The following is a 22,565-nucleotide window of genomic DNA, read 5'->3' on the forward strand; positions in this document are numbered from 1 at the left end:
CATCAGCCAACGCTGGTAGCGGTACAGGCAGCGGCTGGCAGAGAGTACCTGTAAGTGGATGACATGTGAACTAGAACCAGTTTGCTGGGATATGTAAACATGTATATAACTGCTTAATTCATGTATGCATTGTTTCTTTTCAAAAATGAATTTGTATTTATAGATGTACATGTAAGTTCCTTCGAAATGTGTCTACTTAACCAATAATTTTTACTCTGCAGCATTTTAACTGTAGCCCAGTTCCGGGAAAACTGCAGAACTGGCAACCCTGCAGACCTCGCTCTACACTGGCCGAAAGGCGACACATTTTTAAATTGACTATTGCTTTTACTTTCAAGTCTAGGATGTGTTCTATCAGGAGTCAGTTTGAGGATGTGTTTCGTTTAGCGGGATGTGGGAATCTTGTGTAGTCTGCGAGACTACAAAAGCCCACAATGCACCGCGGGTCAGATAGCCACGTTTCACCTAAGGATGTCGCTCTATTTCAAGAAACTATCAGGTTTACGATAAAATAAAATGGGAACGTAAATATCAGAGAATAACCGTCAGCATAGTAGAAATACTAACCCCGACTCGTCCATCTGCACCTTGGGTGTAAACCTGAGTGTGTTTTTGTTGTGTGCTTTTCCCTTTGGCTCTATGACACGAACTGTTTATTGTGAAGGTGTATAATATTAATTTACCCCAAAAACAGAAAACGCAACTGGTGTTTTTTTGAGTATGTCTTAAAAAATCAGTGACCTAATATGATATCGCTTACAGCCTGTGGGGAGGTTTAAGATGACTTTAATGCTTTATTTGCTTAACTGAGGTGCTGATACAGAGATATTTGTTGTAAACAAAGGCTGTAAAGTGCTATTTCCGGAGACAGGGGAAAACAGGAGACAGACAGACTGCTTGGTTGATGTTTGAGAGCTTGTGTAAGCCAATTGTGTCCTCGACACACACACACACGCACGCACGCACGCACGCACGCACACATAGTTTGTCTATCCACCTGCTCTGATTCAGGTCAGGGTGTCTTTGCGGTGTGAAACTCCAATTAGTGGGCCAAAGGATGTTGAAGATTACAGATGGCAACTAAGTCCCTAATGTTTATTTAAGGTCAGAGAGGTTGTGGAGTCAGAGGGCAGGGATTAGATGGAGGTCTGGAGCACTGGCAGCATGCAGCTGCCCTTTAGCAAGTCAAGATGAAGCGTCTGGGATTCTTTATGATCACCTCCAAGTGGAAAATCCCCATGTTGTCCTTTTTCTTTTGATCTCTTACTTAGATTTAAGATTTCAAGTATAAACTGGTTGAATTCTATCAGATAGGTGGCTCCATTTGTTAATGATTGAGGGTTTGAGTAATCATATTTACATAATAGGGGAGCAGAAATTTCCACTGGCCTTGACCTGTTGTTTTTCTTCAAATGGGGTGAACAGGCAGTCTCTTGCCCTATAGCACAACAAAGCAAACCTTTTGGGCACAGCCCTTTTGTCCTAATGAGTTTTCTGACCCTTTCTCCTTGATCATGTGAGCCAGTTGTTTTGAAGAACGGCTTTGTCTCGGATTAACCGGCCTGTAATTAAAATCACCAACTGCAAGAGTCACAAGGTCAGAGGACGTGTAGGTGTGCTGCCGCATCTCAGATGCTTCGTGTTACAGAGCTGCTTCAAGAAGTCATCGCCTTGATACTGTGTGAATCTGTTTGGCACATGACACGACAGACAGTTGGTTGTTATTTAGGCTATTATGGACCGTCGTCACCAGTTTTATTGCAGATGATTCAAAGATATTGATGTTTGATGAAATACAAATACAAATGTTTTGTATTATTAAGCATCACCAAGACTATGGTTGCAAATACAAGTATTCCATTAGACATATCCTTCACAAGATAATGAAAATACCGTAGTGTGAAAGGATAACTGTAGTAATGCAGTGATAAAGCCACTATGACTCAACACTGTAAGTGATTCTTATAAGGAAACAGAGACTGATGCAAAACCGGTTAAATGACCTAAATGTTGGCTCCTTGTGCGCATAGCATTCCTTTCCCTCAACTACCCATTTTCCAAAAAAAATATCAAAAACTTTTAAGTGCAATTGTAATAGTTTTCGACAAACGTGGAAGCACAAGAAGACAAATAATCTCCGCATTGTCGATCAGGGACGCTCCCGCAGTAATCTCCTGCAGGAACAAGATCGCACAGTGATTTCTTTGGGGAGTTCTGTAGCTTGTATGCATGCATGCGCATATCAGAAGGAGGAAAAATGCGCCGCGCTGGCGCCTCCTGACGACAGTTATGGGCTACTGCCTGTGCACAGAGCTGCAGGAGAGAGGGTCTTTCTCACATTTCCCGATTTCTCCCAGCCGAGTCCGCTCTGCCCGCTTCCACATCACGGCCGACAGCAAACCGAGACGACGTGAGCCCGGCGCGCTTAAATCACCACATTCAACCCGGCCGGCCTCGTGTGCACAACATCCGTGCGTCGTCACATACGGACAAGGTGAGTGAAAATCGACACGACCGCACGGAGCGTCGCGGTGTTTTTGCTATTTGGTAGGCGACCGAAAGCCTCGTCGCTCGGTCTCCCCAGGCCAGGCTAGTTGTCTGGCGCAGACGGAGATGAGGCCAGTTTTTTTTCGGCCTGATCTCCCTCTCTTTCTCTATCTGCCCACTAGCTGGGAACATAAAGCCCCGGCGTTGTTATTATGGTGGCGGCCCCTCGGCACAGATTTCACGCTCGTCCACGTAGCAGCGGTGATCGAGGGGCTAACGTTATTGTCGTGGAGCGCGTCGGGTGGAAGTTTGTGCTCAGGATAGAAACGCTCCGTGATTTTCACAGGAATTCCTTTATCGAGGGGGACCAGACGGCACAGCTCGGCACCGAGCAGAACTGCTTTCTACAACTTTGTGGCTCAGTGTGCACGGTGTTAGGAAATTATCGCCCTCCCATAAGTTTGCGCTATCCGGCCGCAGTGTTAACAGCAGACCTGTTACAGTGCTGTGGTTAAAAAGGCGAATGATAGTGTGCGTAAAATAACAGATTTATGCGAGTGTCTGCTGCGCGTGGCAGAGGGTGGACAAAAGATTAGCACGGGAGTGTAACTAGTGCTTTAATATGACTTCATTTGATTTAGGTGATCATATTTTTTTCTTGAAACTTGCTTGTTAAAAGCTGTTATTATGGGATTTATCAGATACCTGTAGGAGTCATCTAAATGCTGGTGTTTGTTTATTGATTTTTCTAATTTACTAACTGTTTACAACTAATAATGTGAAGCTGATTAGGTCAAATTATTAACCAGATGAGGGGGTTTTTGTATTCTGAGAAAGTGGGACATTTTCAAATGCACGAGAAAGGCACCCGGTTCTGATATGTTTACATGTGGCTTGGTGGTTGTTGTAAAAGGGCTCCAGCCATTCACAGAAGGAAGGCTCAGATACGATTTGTGTCTTCTCTCTGTGAGCCTGCTTTGTTGCTCTTGTCTGGCGTAAAATAGAGCAAATGCATGCCTCCACCAAGCACCGCATCCGTTAAAAACTATAAACACTTAAAAAAAAAAAAGAAAAGAGAGAAAAAAGGGGGGTAGGCAGTCCAGACCTGCCTGAAATCTGTTGCCTTGGGGCGTTGGAGCATGGAAGTGTGCACCTCAAGTGACTAAGAGATTACTAAAGAACAGTGACTCACGCTCAGAATGTATTTGGCAAAGTCACAAGGACTTTCCCTGCATTTTGCCTCAGCTGCAGAGCAAATTTTTGCAAGTGAAAAGCAGTGCCCTGCTGATTTTATGTATCAAGAGATTCATTTGACCATTGCTTAACTTTTTTTTCTTTTCCTTTTTTGCTATTCCCAAGCCATGTGTTGTTTATCAAATGTCCCACCCTGCATCTGTGGAGAGAGAGAGAGAGAAAAAGTGGGGCTTATTCCATTTTCAGATTATATTTTTTTAAGGAGTGAGGTTGCTGTCATTTGTTTGTCAAAATTTTGTGGAAAGCCGGATCCTAAGTTGTGTTCTATTTATCCGTGCCAACTGTTTGTCTGGTTGTTCTAACCCTCCATCTGACTGCTCCCACTGGCTGCCAACCATGCTGTGATCTAGCGCTTTCAGCTGATGAAGGCTGCCACTGCTGCCGCATCCATTTGATCATATATCAACATCTTTTCACTTAGATATACCTGTGAAACAGCGCGGCAGGGCTACAATGCCTACACGCGCGCACACACACACATACACGCAGGTTGATAAAATAGCGCGGATATGATGCTGTATGACAGATCGCGTCACCGAGGCGCGTCTTGAGCGTTTATCAGAATGAGGCATGATCACAGGCAGTATGTCATTGTAGATTTTAAGGTTTTAACAGGGAACAGAGGGAGATCGGCTGTCGATCAGAGGCTCCAGCCCTTCGTCGTTGCTTATCTCCTTGTAGAGGTGGATGTAAATTTAATTGTAAGCAGTAACTATCATCACATTTAAAGCTATGTGCAGTAATTGTTGGGAGCTGCAGGGCCCAACAACTTGCCAGCGCTTGTATTTTTCCATGTCACTGCTCCTTGTAGCTCCACTCTGTGTGTGGGGGGCAGACCTCTCTTTAGTGTGAGGCCGAAGCCAGGCATCTTTCCAAACTCAACTCCCCCCCCAACAACCCTCAACCTTCTCTGCTGGTTATAAGCACTGCTTTGTGCCACAGAGCTGCTCCCTATGGTTTTTATTCACATATTACTACAACACCACTAGCTCCACAAGATACTGGAATCTGCAATTGGACGTAAACCCAGCTAGAGCCTGCTGTCTGACAGACAAAGTCAGATGTTCCCTCATTAAAATGAAGCTTTTGGATTAATAAGCCAGAGTTCGAGAGGCAGATTGCGCCACTGTAGCCTCTAAAAAGTAGATTGCGTTTAAGTGTCTTTTCTGTCCCGGAATGTGGAGGTGGCATTTTTGGGCTTAGGCTGGGCTACCATGAGGCGTATTGGAGAGCAGGAGAAAAGTAAATACATTTCAGACAGCGCAGCACAACCGAGTATTAGCAAATGATCCGATATCATCTGTAATCCTCGGGAAAACCTGGAGAGTTGTCTTTGAATGGCGCTAGCGTCCATCCAGACAGTTGGCAGGCGGTAGGTGTGTCCACATGTGCGAGTGGCTGGCGAGGCTAGCTGAATGCTACAGTATGCAGGCAGATCAGATTACTGAACGATTAGCCATGGCCTCCCATCCCCGGCCCGGGGAAATGATTTTCCACTGTCATAATTCCCTAGACTGAATTACGCCGGCCAGTGACTCAGAGATACTCCGTACTACCAGCCCAAGTACCGCATGGTATAACTGTTGCTCTCTGGGGAGGGGGAGATATGTTGTGACCCTTGTTGCACCAGAGCACAAAATCGTTTTTTTTTCTATTTGAATTTCATTAAGAGCTCCGGGACCTGCTTTCATGCACAGATGGCAGTGTGACCTGGCTTCAACTTTGGTTGCACAAAAGGTAGAGTTCAGCGTGATGTTTACTCTTTAGCTGGCAGTGTGACGCAAAGGAGGAAAACTGCCCTCAATACAATAAACTGTTCCTCTATTGTGATGCGTGCTAGGCTGATCGGTGATGAGGCAGTGCGAATCAAGCAGGCCTCTAGTGGAATTTTACTGAATGGAAAGCGGAGGGGGTTGGGGGAGGAGGGTGGAAGAGAGTCGCTGGTGGAGGTAGGACCATGTTTCCGAGGTGCATACCCCCTGAGGCAGGAATCCGATACATTCCAGAGTATCCTGTATCCAGACAAATAATGGTAACTGGGGTGTTGTGTTTCATCAAATGACACATGACTGGAGTGTAAGTGCTGGGAAATTAAGACCTATGTCATGGGCTTCGAGGTAGCCGGCTCTAGTTGCCTGAGGGGTCAGAATGTATGCCAGAAAAGCAAGACAGGTCATGAGATATGGCAGGGAACAGGGTTTTTTTTTTTTATCACACCCATTTCCCCTTACCACTGCTAAGATAGAGACCTTTACATCTCTTTAGGCCATTTAGTTGACATGCTCATCCAGAAAAAGATACAATGAATGAATGAGGTAGTAGGAAAAACATCAGTTGTCTTTAGTACATTAAACTCAATTGTGCTCTGATTAGGCCCACAGCGGGAGTTACACTGAACAAAGATTGGCTGTTAAATTGCTTCTAATGAATAACAAAAGAGCCTCGTTTGGCTACCCTCTGTATAAATTTTGATAAGAAGCTGTTTCTCAGGTCCACGGGCTTCTGAATATTGCGTGACCTTGCTCTTCGTACGGGTTTTTACATCTTCACTTTCCTCCAGATCAACAGCACTAAATCAATGGGTTTAATTTTCTACTTCGAGTGGAGAGTTTTCGTGCTCTCCAGCCCCTAAGCTAAAGGCTATTTATACTGCAGACAGAGAAAAAGTATCTTGTTTTATTTAGTGGTCAAAAAACAAGCTGTCGGGTGTTAATGGACTTCACCTCAGCCTTTCCGGTGGACCCTCGGGGTACTGCGCGTTCGTACGCTCGGCGAGGGAGCTCTCGGCACAGGTCTGTTAATGAAGCCATTTTCAGAGATGGAGAGATGCCGTAATGGGAACGCACCACTTCACCGCCGGATATTTTAACCCCCCCATCCTCATCATAAGTGCTATCAGTCATCGGATATGATTAGATTTTTTTCCCTCCTTTGTCCATTTAGATGTTTGGTTTGCTCTTTTTTTTCCCAACTGAGTTAGAGATCTGTCAGTGATTTGTCTCGGTGTTGCTTTGAGAAATGCTTTTAACGCATCCAGGTATTTTAAATTTTAAGCCCGTCTTACATATTACACTAGAAATCAATGATGATTATATTTTAAACTATAGGTTTGGTGCTTAAAGCTCATTTACATGAACTTTGAGGGAAGATAGGTAACGGTAGTTGGCGTGGTGGTGGAGGCGGGGATGAGGGTGGTTGTGTTTATTCAGTTGCCGTGGCCCCGGCCGTGTGTGACTGCACTACGCATACCACAAACATACTCTCACCTACTGTTGAACTGGCATGTGTGCACGCTCTCACGCATGCATGTCTCAGTCTGTATACAGTTTAGTTGCAAATAGCATCCATCCCTTACTCTAAATAGAAAAGTTCATCTATTTGCATGTATGTCACTGAGGAACAGGCAGTAGGAGAATTTAAGGTTTAAGCGGAATTTTGCAAGATTTGCAAAATTGCATAACTAATAACTAGTAAATTGTTAAGCAGTGCCATATACTAAATATACATTTGACCACTGCTTTTCATGCATGTGAATATAATATGGGGCACCACTTAATAATTACACTTTTTTAAAATTAATCTAATGATTGTTTTTTAATAAGTCAATTAATATAACAGTTGCTCCAAAGGTTAATATGTATTTCCCCACCTGAATACTGCATGTCAGTTATTTAATCTTCACCTAATTTCACTACCTGCCCTGTTAGCACATTAATAATAATACTATTATATTAGCCCTAATAAATAGGACGCCTAATTAGAAAAGTACTGGTCCTGAAATTCAAAAGTATTGCTGTGACACATTGATTAATTGAATTACTTTACGTTACAGCAGCCCTCTCCTTGATTTATATTTAAAAATTTTTTACTCGGATGATTGTTGTCATAACCAAATTGTTATGACATAGATTAATTTCATTAGTCGGAGTAATGTGCAGTTAAAATAATCTGTGGGCAAGGGAAATAACAGAAATGATTTACATCCTCTACCAACAGTCGTTCATTCAGGCCATTTTCTCGAAATCAATTTTAACGCGTCTGCTACTAACAGAAGGGTTTCTCGTGTTTATAATCGTAATGTACCGTGCTTGGATGAGGACACAAAGTAAACAATACTGTGTCTTGCGCTTGCTGCAGTCTTGACAAAGCACTCTTGGATGCTTTTTCTTCAAGTGCCTGCGCGTAGCAGTCGTACTTGTGATAAGCCATTTTCAATTTGCAGTGCTTGTAGAGCGTCACGTTGTTGGGTCTCTGTCTTAGTACTCACTATAAGTGATCATGGGTGAGTTTAAGCTGCAGCTTGTTCTCCACTGGAATGCATTGTCCGGGCTTTGATTGCGTTGATTACTTGCACCACCCCTAATGTAGTCTCATGCTGTCATTATAAAGTACTTCCCTTTTATGTTTGTCTGACTACAGGCCATGGAAACTACTTCAGTCTCTGCACTGCATTGTTTTGGGTCCCAGTAATCCACCCACCAAGTGTGAAACAGACTCAATGAAGTAGCTTTCACAAAAAGCAAAGACCACACGTGTCACACAAGTACAAGCTCCATCATTTTTTTCTTAATCATGAAGTGAGAATAAATTTAGAATAACCTTTCCAAACTCGGGAGCACTACGGACTACAGCTGCTAACATGCGCACAAATTGTGACCTTCACAAAAGGAGGTGTAGCAGGTTGCATTAGATGTACTTAAGTGTACCAATTTACAGATAACTGACAGTGTAATCAGTGTCTGTACTGTATTTTGCAGTGCTCAGGCCTGTGTTCATGCTGTTTGACGGCTCTTCCTCGAGCCTAAACAAGATCACAGCTTTGACCTCACGCTGTCAGGCAACCCGTGTTCTCTGTTTGCCAACTCGAGTTTGTGTTTACAGCGCTGTCACGATTAGCCGTGATACTGTGAAAAAAAAAAAAGCAGGCAGTGAACACCTACGCAAAGTCAGGTAGAGGTTTTAGTTTTCCTTTGTTAGCCTGTAATGATAGTTGTTGTTCGTTGGGACGGCAATACAACATAAGAGCAGGCAGATCTGTGGCACGCTCTTTTCTGTTCTCCGTCCAGTTGCTTGAGAGTCGACCGCGCCAGAGTGGTGGCATCCCACCAGGACTGCATTGACTTTTGTAGGGCATCTGGTGCCCAGTGCCCCTGTTCTCTTCTCTATCCCTCTCTCCCGTCTCTTGGCCCCAAAGCAGACGATTTTACCACATCACAGCAAGTCATCTGGTGTCCAGTCGGCTCCCATCTGCGAGTGTATTTGACTTCAGAGCAAACAAAACATTCTAGCATGCAAACGGCCGCTAATACATCTAAACAGCTCGGTCCCGCTTTCTTCCTCCCCCTTCATCTTTGTTTGGAAACTGTGAGTCATCCTCAGGGTTATGGGTCATCTCCATATCAGTTCATAAAATCATACCGAGACACTGAGAATACAGCGCTACAAAGTGACCGCAGCTGATGACACGCCTCTTTTCCATTTTGAATTGCTGAGGTGGAAAGAATTGTGACGGTGCCGACCCCAGGTTTAGCTTCTGGCAGCTCCGCGCGTACCCCTCCACTGATCCGAGGCGGTGCCACGTCTGCCTAGCCTGCTGTCTCTCATTCATCCTGGGTGGCAGAGAGATATGTGTCTGCCTGTGTGTGTGTAGCTGTCCCTGTCTGTGCAGGACAGGTGTTGGCGGAGGTTGGTCCAGACACAGCTGGGGTACCTAGACAGAAGGATGGCTGGAGACTGCAAATGACAGCAGGATGAATGAGCTTTGTTTTGCCAGGTTTTTGGCCAGTTTTTATTCAAAGGGCGCAGCTTCGAGAGGGGTCAGTTGTGACAGTCAGGCGGCGTAACGGCTGGCCGCTCTCAGCGGAAAGCGTACGACAGCGAGCGTTCGGTCCTTGCAGAGAGGCTGGGAGGCTTGTTTGAGTAAAGAAACCAAACTGAAGGAACTTTAGTGGGGTGTGCGAGCCTGAAAACACAAACACAACCCTACCCCCTCTGTGGAGTGTTAAGTGCCCGGATATGTTTGGTGAATGGGACACAGGTGTCTGGGCCGGGCTGTATGTGCCTGGCCAGAGGTCTGTGTTTGTTTTCTCTTAGTAATGGCCTCCAACTCTCTGCTGCAGCTTGACCGAGCTCATTGGCTCTCAGTGGGCCGAGATGGAACCTCCCCCCTTCCCTTTTTCCCCCCTTAAACTGTAGGACTGAGTAGTGGATGAAATAAGAGTCAAAAATCCGATAATGATATTCATGACGGGGATCCTGTGAATATACATTGAGCAAGCCTGGCACTTTTTTTTTCACCTTTATTCTTTCCTTTATCCCTCCAATGCCTCTGATCTGCCCCAGCAAAGCAGGCATTTGAAGTTGTGAAGGCTCAGGCTTTTGTGTCGAGTCCTCAAAGTGCTTATGTGACAGGTAGAGCAGAGCTGCAGGGGAGTAATGTGACTCCACTATACGATCCAAAACCTCCCCATTCGCCATCTTCCACACCCTTGTTTCCCATTTTCTTCCCGCACGCTGGCTTCATCCCCGTACTGACGTCACTTTGCTGAGCTTCCCTTTGTTGAGTGCTAGCCCAAAGGTGCAGTTCAGGCTTTGAGGAAAACACACACACACATATACACTGCTGCCACAACTCTATGCTGTGTCTCCCCTGGGAGTGCAACAGGGTGAGGTAATGACTTGTTAACCCCTCAGTCACCTCCGTGTTTAGCCGTGATAGCGTCAGGAGTGGCAGCTATCATCACCCTCATCTGATTGTTTGAGTAACCCCTTGGTCTTTAGTTGGCCGCGCCCCAGCGCTGGTTTATGATAACCATAGAGTTCATGTCTGGCCTACATAACAGTCTCCCAGTTTCTTGCCCGCCCCTCCGCTTTCCTCCAACTCTGCTCTCGTTTCTCCCTGCCACCCTCTGTGCCATTGTCTCTGGTGCCTTCTCCTGAGTGCCCTGTTTTATTTCTTTATTTCACTCATCTTTATAAATTCCAGAATCCATTTCTTTTGCCCCCGGGCACAGTGGGTGATGGCTAGAGAAAGTGTAGCAAATTAAATTTTGTATCCCTATTTTTTTTTTCTCCCAGGACATTGTTAGGATGGAACAGTAGAAAGAGAAACAACAGCTTAAAAAGCTAGAGGAAAAAGCCCATTTCCCATGCATTACTGTCTCTGTCCTTAGGGTCAAGGATGGAGTAACACCAACACCTCTATCACTTTTTTTTCTTTCTCTCTCTTTAATTTTCCTTTTTTTAGTTCGCTCTTACTGCTGGTGTTCGCTCTCATGCGGCCTAACCTGAAGGTCTCTCTGCTCTCGCTACCGCCGCTAACACAATCTGACCCAGTTTATTAGTTTGGGTCTAGTAAATCATTAATCGAGGTTATCTAACTGTTCCTGTAATGATTCCGCCTGGACTCGCGTGTCAGAGCCTCTCTGTGTTTGTAACCAATCAAGCTCTACCCTCACGGTTCTTGCTTGCACACATTTGTACTTTATCATAACCATCGAGCAAAAAAAAAAAAAGCATCGTCCCTCAAGCTAGACTATATGTTTAATAGGTGTGCTGTGCACTGTAATATGTCATTGTGTCAGAGCACAATACGAGGACTAAGTGCACTGAATGCAAATTAATCTTGTGGGATGGCAGCAGCTGAATAGAGTGCGGTTTTGGGGAAGGGAGGGACAGAAGAAGGGCTAACAGTGGCGACAGAGAAGAGAGGGAGAGAAGAGAGCATGTGAGAAGGAGGAGGAGGAGGGGAGTGGGATGTAGTCATCGCCAGGCCCATTCATCATGCAGTGCCTGCTGGGATGCGCTGGGGTCAGTCCCGCACAACACAATTACAGCCTGTTCTGGTGTGTTGTGCTCGGCTTCGCTGTGTTCCGACTGTGTTCTGTTGTCTTTTGTTAGATTTCCTCTGTTCCGATGCGCTCGTCTTCCTCCCTTTGCATGTTTTCGCTTCTCTGCTCTTTTCTGTCCCATCCTGTTCAGTGGCAGATTTCGCATTTTCTTTCTTCTTCTGTTACATATTTTTGAACCTGCTGCTCAAGTTGTCACCACAGCAGTTCTTTGAGCTGAACATCTCAATTAGCTACACATTTGTTGTGTTTTGTTTCATTGAGCCTTAAACTCAAATTTGTCTTTCTGTGTCTGTTTTCCTTTTTAAATAAATTGCCATGTTTTTGTTTGTGCGGTGTAGCTCGTGTCTTCCGTGTCTCGGGCTTCCTTTAACCACTTGAATTGCAGCCACTAGCTTGATTCATGTGATTGACAGGCCTGGCTAGCATGGGGGAGTGAGATGCTAGTAACCATGTTGTTTACCCTGCCTGCCTGACAGACTTCTCTGAGCCTACAGATGTTTTCAAAAAGCCCAACATGTGTTCTGTGTACTCTTATGTCAGTTGGAAGCATGTCTGATCATGAGGATGCCTCAGTCTTTTTGTCCTTGACTGTTTTCCATGCAGGGAAAAAGTTTTTCAGAAGGTCCAAATGTTTCATAAAAAACATTGTGCAAGGATATTTTTGCTTATTTATGCTCACTGGCCCCTTTATTACCAGGTCGGGACCCCTTTTTTTTTCTTTCAGAATTGCTTCAGTTCTTCATGACACAGATTCAACAAGGTGCTGGAACTTTCCTCAGAGATGTTCCATATTGACATGATAACATCACGCAATTGCTGCAAATTTGTTGGCTGCTAGTGATGTGTCGGTCGCGAACGAAATAGCTCTTAGAGCCGGCTCTTTGACGTAAACGACGCGAGCCGGCTCCTTATCGCGAGCCATGGGGTTTTTTCTTCTTCTTTCTCTCACCCTCTCTCTCGCACTTTTTTCCGCTTCACTCCGCACGCCAGTCTTGTGCTTTGCGCTGGGCAGAGGGGGGAGGGACGGTAGTTACACTGGCAGTAGCACAGGAACAGAGCGGGAGGGAGAGAGAGAGAGAAAGAGAACCAGGGACAACATCACATTAGAAAGGTACAGTAATCATCCACAGCTATTTTCAGTTGCGGATGATAAAGGATTCAGAAAGTTTATTCATGCAGGCCCATATGACAGAGAATATGCATGTTATTTTTGTTTTCATATTTTAATTTATATTTAATTGTGTTGTGGTTTGCAGTGTTTTGTGTTGTTTCACTTTAAATTGGTTTAAAAGGAAAAAGCGGAAAATTTATATAGTTAAAAGTTGAACTGTGACTTGTTGGTTTTTGTATTATATGATTTATTTATTACATTTTATGTGGAGTGAATAAATAAAAGTATATTTACGGTGGCCCCTACAGACAAAGCACATACAAACTTCAAATCACGTACGAACTCTGAAGCACGTACAAACTCCAAAACACGTAAATACTCCAGAAGCACGTACAAACTCTGAAGCACGTACAAAACACAACAGAAGTGTTCCAGGATGCTATGGGCAGTGTTGAGCTTTTGTTACCTAGTGGCTACACAAGCCAGGAAGTACCAACGACCAGATTTGGTGTGTGGTAGTAACAGGTAAATGAACATTTTTTTAAATGATTTGAATATATATGAGTGCTTGTGTATAAATACACAAACCATACACATATGCTTTCAATTGTGTAATTTAAGTGATCTAGGTAGCTCTGATTTGGAAGTTCAGTTAACTCTAGGAATGTGTTTTGGAGTTTGTACGTGCTTTGTCTCTAGGGGCCACCACATATAAAACCACTTTTTTTTACATTAGTAATTCCTTTTGTGCATAATTTTATATTATTGTTAATAATAAGTTAATTAAAGCAACAAAACAACCTGAAGAGCCGGTTCGGAGCCGAAAGAGCCGGCTCTTTTTAGTGAGCCGAGCCAAAAGAGCCAGTTCTCTAAAAAGAGCCGGAAATCCCATCACTATTGGCTGCACATCCTTGATGCTAATCTCCTGTTCTGCCACGTCCCAAAGGTGCTCTATTGGATTGAGATCTAGTGACTATAACGCTGTTTGAGTACAGTGAATCCGTTATTGTGTTCAAGAAACCAGTTTGACATGATTTGAGATTTGTAAAGTGGTGCGTTATACTGCTGGAAGCAGTTATTTGAAGATGGGTTATATTTGCGCTCAGCAAACTTCCTGTTTTATACGTTACAACCAATTGTGTTGAGTCCTCTCGATTTGTGGTCATTGACAAAGGCTCATTCAGACCGATTGCAACATGTTGGCAATCTGCAATATGCAACTTTTTGCAGAAAGGTTGCCTCTTATCAGGCGACCTCTGCAATCATTTTGCGATTAAACGTGGCTGTAATTGTGCAGCACCCTTAAGGTCTGGGTAACCGTTCAATCACCACAATTTGCAATCAGTCGGAGAATGTGGGGAAACAATCAATATAATCACCAGACATCCACTTTTTATATTTATATATTTATTTTTTTTTAGTGCAAGCAGGTTGCTGTCCCATTTACCCCTCATGCGACTGAGCCATTCACTTGCTCTGAATTAAGAGGCAGCTTAATTGTGTTGGATGGATTTTAATTTAATGTAATTAATCAGTTTGCTCTACTGATATTCTCTCAGGATGGTGGTGCAGGAGATAAGTATTTTTATTTATTTAATAAAACATTGATGTTTGGTGTATCAATACAACATCAACACGCAAAATATCATGATGCTATGTTGCACCAATTTTTCTTTCGATTTGTTTTGGGGGTGTTTCCCTAACCCTCGTACATCAGAGGTTTCTGAAATGCTTGTGAAATGGCATGGTTGTTGGTGCCAGGTCGTGTGTCCGTAGTCGCTTAAATCACGTTTCATATCTATTCTAATGCTGAGCTTGATCTTCAGCAAGTCGTCTTGACCACGTCTACTTGCCTAAATGTACTGAGCTGCTGTCATGTGACTTTCTGATTAGGCAAGGCAAGTTTATTTATATAGCACAATTCAACAACAAGGTGATTCAAAGTGCTTTATAAAGACATTAAAAAAATAAAAACGTATAAAAAGGATGATTTAAAATAGATGGATAAAATCAGTAGTTAAAATGTAAGTTTTAGAATTTAAACTTAAAAATGAAACATTGCAAATTTGGTGCTTTATTCAAATAAATGAATTCAGCTTCTCCGTGTCTGGTTCTGACTCTGGGAACTGATAAAAAAAAAACAGATCCAGATGACCTGAGTAGGGATGGGTATCGTTTAGGTTTTATCCGACACCAGTACCAAACCGGTACTTTTGAAACGGTGCTGGTGCTTAAACGGTGCTCGAACCGGTGCTTAAAGAATGGAGAACACACAATTTGTCCAAAAACCTCTCATGTTTAGCTGTTTTTTTGTAAAAAAGATAACAATGCTAGCCTTTTCTGCAGCTATAGGGCATATATGGTAACACTCTTGGCTGGAAGCAGTGCTTAATCAATGGGGAAAAAAAACACAAACTTTGTCCAAAAACCTCTCATGTTTAGCTGTTTTCCACTTTTTCTTTGGTCATTTTAGCCTTTTTGGCCAGGGTGAAGGGAGTATCTGCCGTCAAACAAGAAGACAGCTGCATGTAACTACGACGGTGTTTGCTAGTTCACCTTACGTGCATTAATTTAATAACGTGGTTAGCCTACTCAACGTAAATTACACACGAACAACATTAAGCCACTCACTCAGAGAAGAACAGCTGCTGCTGCCATCATCATCCATCATCATTTCTGCTATACTGGCAGGGCTAGGGGCCAGGACTGTACTCCTCGGGTTCTTGGGGGATGTTGCTAACTCCGCGTCCAATAACAGGCAACTCACCCGCAGTAGATGTGCATGGTGTGAGGTCTCGCAGCAAGCTATCAAATACCATGCATTTCTCGGCTTTTAACAAAATGCTATGCGTCGCCAGGTGCTTCATCAGATTCGAGGTGTTACCTCCTTTGCACAGTATCAGCTTAAAGCACTTGTTGCAGGCTGCTGAGTTTGCATCTTTTGCTGTGAAGTACAGCCAGACTTTTGACCGCTTCGCCTTGGGCATTTTTAATCTGTAGCTCTGCTCTAATAGAACGTACGTACCTGGGCCCGCCTACTACGCTTGCAAAGGTGAAATGATTGGCTAGAATCCAAAGTGTATGACATCTCAGGAAAAAAAAGCACCGAAATAAAGCACCGAAATGTGCGCTGCTTTTCGGTCTGGTTACTACCGTTTATGTCGGAACCGATGCCATTACCGGTACCCATCCCTAGACCTGAGGGATCTGGAAGATTCAGGTCAGGAGGTCACTGATGTATTTTGGTCCTAAACCATTCAGAGCTTTATAGACCAGCATCAGCAGTCTATCCACTGATTACTGCTGGTAGCAGTTGAGCAGGTGTACCTAACAAAGTGGCTGGTCACTGTATATTGCCATTATACCATGTGCCTGGGTCATTTTGAAATGTGAAAAAAAAGAAAATCCAGCATAAAATCAACCTCTTCATAAATCGTCTTGACTTTAGAGCCCTCAATAAAACAAAAGACTGTTTGTGACTCAAAGGATAATATCACAGCAGTGAGTAACTGTTATTTTCGTTTCATCTTTCTGCTTTTTTCTTACTTGGTGCATAAAGCATTACAAAAGAGTCACAAATGCCTGTTACATAAGGATGGTAATCATTGGCAGTCTACCGATTTGACTCCAATTCAGAATTTATTCTTATTTCAAAACAAATTTTGATTCACTGAAAGAAGGGGTGGCATTTTTATTTTGGCGTCTACCGCGGGCTGTTCATTCTTTGCCAAACCACTGACTCCTATCCTTTGCCCACTGAGCTACAACTGAGGATTTTTGCTTTAACAAAAAAAGCAGTGAAAGGTGTTTGAGGATAACTTGAAGCCATCGTCAAATTGTGAAATAATTGTGGTAGTTAGAGTAATTGCATTAACTTTGAAGAGTACTAAACAATCTTCACCCTGTATGAAATTCAGATTCTGATTGTGTGATTTATTAGTGCAGTTCTTCACGGCCAGCCTCTTATCCAGATGGTCTTTTCTTTACTAAAAGGTCAGTGTGTGTTGGCCACCTGGTGTGGATCGGTATTCACAAAATACTTAACCTTGCAATTATGAAGTCAGCACATCTGAAACGTGGTGTTGCACTGCAGCCTCACAGAGCTCTTTTCATTGTGTCCCAAACATCTACCACGTGACAAAGAAAAGCAAATCTTTTAGTACACACTGAACGTTGTGAGATTGAATTGCTGCCTTGGATATTTTTGTGTGTCTTGTTAGTTAATGAATTATGGTAGGCTCCCGTTCAGTGTTTTGAGCTTTAATGATGGGCTTGGTTTACATTCGGATGAAAAATGGAGCCTTTAATTAATGGTATCATTAGTAGAACTGGCTGCATTTTGTAGTATAGCGTGCTGGCTGTGGAGTAATATTACAAAGGTTACGTTTATTTTTGATTTGCAGACTTTTGTTTCTAAACCTCATGTTGTTTTGACAGTGAACCTGCCATGAAATGATAAAATAGTCAGTTTCCTCCTAAAAATGTTTTCTTGGTGTTGATAAAGCTGTCTGTTTAACAGCATGTCGACTGTGGGGAACGGGGCATTCCTCTCCTCCTGTTTCAGACTCGCGTTGTTGTGTTCGTTGCATTTAATTGAAACATGTCTCGTTACAAAAGCGAATACAAACGCACCCAAGTGTTCCTGAAGTTCACTTGCTCTCTGCGGATGCTTTGGGTGGTGGCTTGGCTAACAGGAAGCCCCAGCATTGACTGGAAGAATGACAAATCATAGCCAGAAAATGCAACAGTTTAAAGTACGAGAGCATCTGGAAGCAGTTTGAAACAATGGATTGTCTTTAGGAGGCTCCTTGTCAGACTGAATAAATGCTTCTCTTTCCTGACTTTAGGCCTCTTCAGACAACCATCTTAGTTGATGCCAGTGATTGATTTATTATGCTTTGATTTTATATTCATCACAAAAATCATCATCCTCATGCATGCCAGAATAGTTTTGGTGGTTTGACAGATAGGAATCTTTCCAGATTTTACCCAAACCTGACAGCGTAAAACCAGATGCACTTTCCAGCCTTGTGCTATTTAAGCGTGCGTTTAAATTGTGCGTTTAAATGATCTGGCAAACTACTAAAAACTACTTCAGCATCTACAAAGCTTCAGATATATATAATATAGGTGCATCCCAGATTGAGACACCCCTGTGAAGGTTATTAGGAAGTACCAGAAGTTGATTTGAAAATATGCATTTATGTGAACTCTCCTCGAGAGAGAGAGAGACATTCTGATTTTCAGTGCAGTTCAATTCAGTTTATTTATATACTGCCAGTTCATAATAACAGTTACCTCAAGGCTCTTTATTATAGGGCAAAGATATCACAGTATTAGAAAGAAATCCCCAATAACCATGAACGAGTACTTGGAGACAGTGTGGAGGAAAAACTCTTAACAGGAAGAAGCCTGCTGAGCCAGGCTTGGGTAGGGACAGCCATCTACTACGATGGCTCGGTATGATCATTTGCTCATACCGAGGCTGCTGGATTGTGGCTGGCTAGCTCTCAGTAGCTTCACCTTTGTCAGCTTCTGTAAAATGGGCATTTTCAGCTTGGTGAGGGTGATTTAAGTGTCTGTCCAGGTTTGTTGTTATTAACGATGCATGGTGGTCTCCCAGTTAGTTCCGTTGGCAAACTTTGTGCCTTCACTCACAGCGAGGAGCTCCCATGCTAACCACATGCTAGTGTGTGGATCTGATTGTGTACATGACTGTTTGCCTGTGCCGCCGCACACATGAAATAGACCGGCTTGTAATTGGACATATGTGAGGCTTCCCAGCCGACCACGAGACTCCTGTCCCTGGCCGGTCGTCCGATAGACCTCTTGAGGAAATAATACCTTTTTAAGCCCATGGGTAGATTTTAATAATGGGCTGACATCCTGGTACTGCTGAGCTCTAATCAGCTGCAACACAGGTGAAAACTTAAAGCAGCTGACTATAATGTTAAGTGGCCTTTGAGCTCCTGTTATAATCTCTGCTATCAACAATAAATCTGGCCAGTCAAATGTAGGACAAGTTCTAACCGCATCCCATGCCGATATGGTTGCTAAGTATACCTGCTCGAGAGCCTCCCTGGTCTGCAGATGCAGCAGTCTGTCTGTCGTCAAGCTGTCTTTCGTGTGCCCTAATGAAGCTGGGGAAATGTGACGACATGCCTCACATTTCACTCTTCACCTAATTGTGTTGATGTGGAGGCTGATAGGAGTGCTGTGGTGGTTAATCTTCCCAGTGAGAGGAAATGGCGGAGTCATCAAGGGATACGGCTCAGCTAATTAGACTAGTGTACTCTTCCATAAGTGAGGGGAAAGGTGGGGGTGTAGTGAGATCTAGCAAAAACAGAGGGGCGGGGAGGGTTGGTTTTGGAAGTTTTTTATTTACGTGTGCTTAAAGTTGCTCCAAACTCATGTCTTGAATGTGTGGCACATTCTTTGAATGCCGCTCGGTGATAGAATTCACATCCTGACAAGCAGCAAACCCCAACATTTGTTACAGCTTGACACTTTTACCTCTTGCCACATCACCATTTTGGAGAGCTTGAAACTAAAGTAATTTGAAGTTGCACACACTGGTACAATAATTCCGTGTTTGACTTCATCCTCGCCCAAGAAAAGCTGTTAGTACCTTTGACTGATTAGAGCCTGAAGCCTCTGGCTCTCAATTAGACAGAAGACAAAGCTTCAACCCTTTCTGCTGGGAAATCAGAAGCAATGAATTAGTGATAAAGGTTTTAAAGACAACACCGTTAGAGGAGCTCTGAGGAGAAGTTGGACATTTTTTCCCTCTCCTTTCAATTTGCCAAGCAGGTAATTTGAAGTCTAAAGAAATACCAGCAGCATGCTTTGTATTTCCCTTTCTCTGCTTCTTCCCCCTGTCTTTCTCCCTCCAGCTACTAGTGACAGTAATATTAACCTCCTCTCCGCTGCATGGGAATCATGTGACCTGGAAGTCGTCTCTCGTGAGAAGCGGTCAACTGTTCTGCTGCTCAGGGTCTTGAACCTCTGAAGCTCATAATGCATTGTGACTGCATCGCTCGGGGGTGGGCGGATCAAATATTATATTAATATTATGTTGCGAGTTGTCACGCCACACTTGGGTTGAGAAGCGCTACGCTGGCAAAAAAATTTCTGTAGAGTCATGCTCTGATGAGCCCTCATTTCAAAAGCTGCCTTAGGCCCGGTTTGATTTTATTTTAGATTCCAACCTTTTGCCAGTGTCATCCACACCACTTACCCCCCCCCCCCCCAGTTATTGACCGCCACTAGCGCACACAGCGCCCATATTCATCAGGCTGATAGCGGCAGTGTTTGCCACATTCCCCACCACCCCATCTGTCTGCGCTCCTCTTCGTTTGTGGAGAGAGCTCAGGCCTGTCACCTGAGGGATAAACTGTGTGGTGGAAACTTGTATCCTCTGAGGTATGCGGGGTAGATGCAGACCCTCATTTGGTTCAGCTGTCGTGCCTCGTACAGGCGGGGAAGGCACAGCAGGCCTCCGTCTCTGTTATTGGAGGAGTTACGGGGCTGGGCGAGACATTTACTGTTTGCGAGAAGGTTTTCACGCCTCTTTAAATCTAAATTCGGGTCATGGCGGTCCTTTTTTTCCCTTTTTTTGTGCAGGGGCGTTTTTATTAACTGTGCATTATTTCATTTGCATTGTTTTTATGCAAAGAAATGTCCAAGTTAAGTTGTCTTTTATTCCCCTGTTAAAAAATTAAAAAGAAATCTGCTAGCGCTAAGCAGCCCAGGCTTTAGTGTCTTATGACTGAGTTTTTTCAAAAAACATTTGTTAGTGGTTAGTTGATGGCTATAGCGGCTGGTCTGAGGTCAGCCTGCTTGTGCTGCTGACAGCAGGGTGACAGTTTTTCCTTCATCTTTTTTTATTTTTTTTAACTACCTTAAACTCTAGACTTGCTTATATTTTGACCAAAATACCAAGAATATATTTTTAACGCAGATATTACACAGAATGAGCCCCTTATGAGTAGAGATCACACTGATACATTTCGTCCTCTGTGTGACAGTATAAAGTATACAGAGTGAGTTACAGGAATGCAATCTGCGACTTATTGGCACTGCATCCTTTTCTTTTTAAAGTCTGTGAATATTCGAAGGACTTCCAAAGAGGAATGCTTCTCCAGTGCCTTTTTAATTCATTGACCTCAGGACAGAGAAGCAAAATGTTAACATTTAGCTGCCTTTCCTGCCCAAAGCCAGTACACCGTGCGCAGATTTTCATCTTGCCACAGAGGTCACTCGCTTTCAGATAGCACCACCAAAGATCTGGTGCTTTAGTCAGAGCTAATGATGTGGGAGGAAAGTTCAAAACATCACCCAATGCGTTCTTCCCAAAAACCCTTCTATTGTTTTAGAGAAAGCCGCTCTTCCTTTTTGTCAGGAGCAGAAGTGCCAGTGAGCAAAGTGATAGGATGTTAGAGGTCCTGTCAGTGCTTTCTCCGTCTCACTCCCAGCCATCACTTTACCTTTCCCCCAGCCTCACCCTTTTGATTGATGGTGAGATCACCCTTTGCATAATGGAATCCAGTCTTCCTTCCAGTCCCTCTTCACTCTCATCAGCTGCTCGCTCTAATTAGATGAGGGTGATTTCAATAAAGTTACCGTCGTCCTCACTCCATTAGTTATATTAACACTCGGATTCCTGCCCCGGAGTTGTCTGTCTATCCTCCGCCTTTCACCGAGGGGGGGGCAGTCCTCTTCTTTTCATGGATCTGTGTAACCTAGTTACTGAGGGCCCAGCAGGGGAGGCCAATCAATTAATGAACAAAGGAGACCGCTCACTGAGCAGCAGCGCAAGTCTGGGACTATAAACAGGGCGCTCCCAAAACATGGTCACTGTCAGTTCAGTGCTCAACTGATGGATGTTGTTTTGCTTTGTTGCTTTGCGCGTGTGTAAGTGCGCGTCTGAGAGGACTATTTCAGAGCAGTCCAAAGCAAATGGATACTGTTATCTGTTTGAACACACTGCCAGCCAGACAAAACTCTGCTGTCTATTATTGAGAATGAGAAGTGAAAGATGGGGAAGAATTTGGAACGTTTTTGTTTTTTTTGTCAGGAAAACCCAGAATGCCTTCATCGCCATTATGTTTCACCGTATTTGAGACGTGCATAAATGGACGTTGAGCACAAAGCTAACAAATTCTGGGCAAAGGTTAAAAATCCATATTCAGGAGTTCTCCCCCTGGCAACCTTGTGAGCACTGGCAGGTCATCCACCTGTGCTCACAATCTTTCACCACTTTCTCATCCTTCCCCTTTTCTCAATACCTCTTTTCATCCTAGTAAGTCCTCCTTTTTTCACCGCAGCTCACCCTTTAAAAAAAACATCCCTGAGGTCCACCCCTCTTTCTATTCTTTCTTCTCTCCAGCCTCGCAGTCTCTCTGTCATCCCTTTTTTGTTAAATCTAGCTGTTCGTCCCCAGTGTTCCCCTCCCTGGAGTTTCCAGCTCTATCTCCCTGTGTGTGAGATCAGTGAACAGGCTGTTGTAACAAGCTGTTGAATAATGTAAGCACAGGGCTATAGGCCAGAGTTTCATTTAACCCTTTGATCTCTGATCACACAGTGGGTGAGGTGGACACATCGTAAATGACAGCTCGACAGCAGGGAAAAGCATCCTGGAGGCCGTTTTGCTTCTGTCTTCCTTCAGCCCTTAACTGAAGGCTACAGTTTCCCCATCCGGGTTTCATTGGCAGTGTCTTTGTAAGCAGAAACACAGTGAGCGTCCTTAGCCTTAGTTATCTTAACATTGATGTATAATTAAAGGGTTAGAAAAGGCAATGCTGAATAATTGATATTGGAGCAAAGATGTCGTGGCATCCTGAACCTCATTGTGCTCAGTGTTT

At 43.8% G+C, this 22,565-nt stretch overlaps 1 protein-coding gene across 3 annotated transcripts in view; it reads left to right on the plus strand.

Annotated features, from left to right (window-relative positions):
• ndst1b (N-deacetylase/N-sulfotransferase (heparan glucosaminyl) 1b) overlaps positions 1-22,565 on the plus strand; it is a 50,953-nt gene that overhangs the window by 1,257 nt on the left and 27,131 nt on the right. Inside the window, exon 1 of one of the 3 annotated variants that reach the window (XM_013915982.1) lies at positions 6-50. The exons of 1 other annotated variant lie outside the window; for it this stretch is intronic. The gene's annotated coding sequence lies outside the window, so the exon portion shown is untranslated. Of the gene's footprint in view, positions 1-5; positions 51-2,298; positions 2,495-22,565 lie in introns of those variants that run through there. One more of the 3 variants, XM_005719858.1, reaches the window with a different exon arrangement.

The sequence above is a fragment of the Pundamilia nyererei genome, unplaced genomic scaffold (assembly GCF_000239375.1).
Source record: "Pundamilia nyererei isolate P.nyererei 1_Seehausen unplaced genomic scaffold, PunNye1.0 scaffold00001, whole genome shotgun sequence".
Lineage (NCBI taxonomy): Eukaryota > Metazoa > Chordata > Actinopteri > Cichliformes > Cichlidae > Pundamilia > Pundamilia nyererei.